Consider the following 1,949-nt stretch of genomic DNA (forward strand, 5'->3'; position numbering starts at 1 on the left):
AACGGCGACGTATCGAGACACGTGGTCTCAACGCCTAATCAATTTGATAGGTTGACGAGATCACCCCCGCTGAGGGGAGCCCCTCCGAAGGGAAACCGGCGAGACGGTATAAAAGCGGCTGCAGAGCGGGCGCAGAGATGCCAGTTTGCGGACGCTAGCAGCATGCTCAGCAAGTAGAGGGGATACACAGACAAAACGCACACAGGTGAACAGCCGTGTACGTGTGCGCTCAGCGCCTCGGCGAGTGGCTGCTTGCTTGTGTGCGTGTCCCCTCCACTTGCTGCAGCATGTTGCTAGCGTCCGCAAACTAGCATCTCTGAGCGGGCGTTGAATAGAATCGATAGACTCGAATAGAATCGATAGAGTCAAATAGAGTAGAAGTAGCGATAAAGAGCGAGCGATCTACGCAAGTAACAAGTGCCGCGATAGCGATCGTAAGGACGAGTGCCAGGACCGAGTGCGAGGTCGGAGCGTGGACGAGAGAGAGCGGCTAGCGAGAGGTCGTTGAGCGGACCATCGGCGACGGAAGTGTACGGCCGCCGGAGGCGAGTTTCCAGAGCTATTGGACCCTGTCCGCGAGATCTACACCGGTGAGGTACCGGCGCAAAGCCGAAACTTACTCTAATTGTTGCGCCACTCGCGTTATAACTTTTATTTGTGTTGTCTCGAGGGCCCTGTGTCGCCCACACTGTCGCGTAGGGAACCGGAGTGCCCCGTCCGAAAATATAGTCATTATTCGGGTTCTTCGAGTGGAGCGAGCAGTCGCAATCGAGCGACGAATAACGGTTATCGGCATACGTCGTTAAGGCGTGGATTACCCGCCACCTCAGCTATCGAACGGTCACGCGCCCCGGAAGAAAAACTCTTGAAATTGTTACGCGGAAAGTGCGGGTGCTATCGTCACGCGTTACAGTTATCGGAGATCGCGCGAGGCGAATTCTCGATACCGCGTACAAACCGCGCACACGTGCGCTGCGCCCGAATAAATAAGAGCGAATTCCGCGGCAGGCTTTCCCAGAGCCGTGAGAGTGATAGGCTACTCACAGGGGACGATTGCTATATCGCGACCGACGGGTGCTATCGACTCGAATCGAAGTGATCACAGAAAGGCTATCGGCATTTGTTAAGGAGCGATCGCGTATTAGTTTAATTCAGAGAGCAGAGAACCGGCGAAGTCTGTAACGCTGGTTATCGTCGTTCAAAACAGGCAAACAGCTGATCAGACGCGAGTGTAAATCCGGTCAACGACCCGGCTCGCCGAGTCGCGTAAACACCGGCGCGGTGTCTAGCGCACGCGACTCCGGAATTTACANAAAAACAGCTGAAGCCTTCTCGCGCGATAGAATTCGGCGAAGAACGCTGACTATATTAAACTTTCTTCTGTAANATCGTTNTTGTGATAATTCTTGCATATCGACGTAATAAATTCTACTTTGTGAATCTTCATTTTAAATTCTCGCGTATTTTATTTAATCTTCCCCGTGGCGTATTCTCCTTTCTTTTATTAACTTGTGTACCCCGCCCCTCTCCGTTCGGAGTAATCGAGCTAGCCGGCCTGAATACCAGCGACGGGACGTCACATAATCGGCACGTGAACCACGTGCCTGGCGCCCAAATCACAACATAAAATTAATTGACGGTTCCGGGTGTTCAGCTCTCGTTCGGGCTCACCCGATCGGTGACATTTCACACAGCGGAGGCGAGTCACTTTTTCTCATTGCAGCTCTTCGGAGAAAAAAGTGTTGCAATATATATATATGTACACGCATAGTTTCCGCACAAACATCCTGCGAATGGCTCGTATCGGCCTTATTTGATTCCTGTTATAAATATATATTTTACAGGAGAACATTTCTGAGCGCAAACCTATAAAATAAAATCTCGCGTAACTGCTTCAAAATTTATATAAAATAATTTTTGTGTCATTCTTCTTACCTTTTCATACACAC

This window comes from Pseudomyrmex gracilis, unplaced genomic scaffold, assembly GCF_002006095.1.
Source record: "Pseudomyrmex gracilis isolate BER0280 unplaced genomic scaffold, ASM200609v1 scaffold_829, whole genome shotgun sequence".
In the NCBI taxonomy this organism is placed as follows: Eukaryota; Metazoa; Arthropoda; class Insecta; order Hymenoptera; family Formicidae; genus Pseudomyrmex; species Pseudomyrmex gracilis.